This window comes from Cherax quadricarinatus, chromosome 66 (assembly GCF_038502225.1).
Source record: "Cherax quadricarinatus isolate ZL_2023a chromosome 66, ASM3850222v1, whole genome shotgun sequence".
In the NCBI taxonomy this organism is placed as follows: domain Eukaryota; kingdom Metazoa; phylum Arthropoda; class Malacostraca; order Decapoda; family Parastacidae; genus Cherax; species Cherax quadricarinatus.
The window spans coordinates 7801639-7802069 of NC_091357.1; positions in this window are offsets into that span (position 1 = coordinate 7801639).

Here is a 431-nt window from a genome sequence, read left to right on the forward strand (position 1 = left end):
AGGTGAGTGCACACACACACACACACACACACACACACACACACACACACACAAAGACGCTGCCCCCACACACAGACACTTCCCCCACACACAGACACAGCCCTCCCACACACAAAAAGACTTCCCCCACACACAGACACAGTCCCCACACACATACACAGCCCTCCCACACACACAAAGACACTTCCCACACACAGAGAGACAGCCCCCACACACAAAGACACTGCCCCCACACACAGACACAGCCCTCCCACACACACAAAGACACTTCCCCCACGCACACAGACACAGCCCCCACACACAAAGACACTTCCCCCACAAACAAAGACACTTCCCCCACACAGACAACCCCACCCCACACACACACTGCTCCCTCACACACAGACACTCCCCCCACACACAAAGATACTGCCCCCACACACCGACACAGC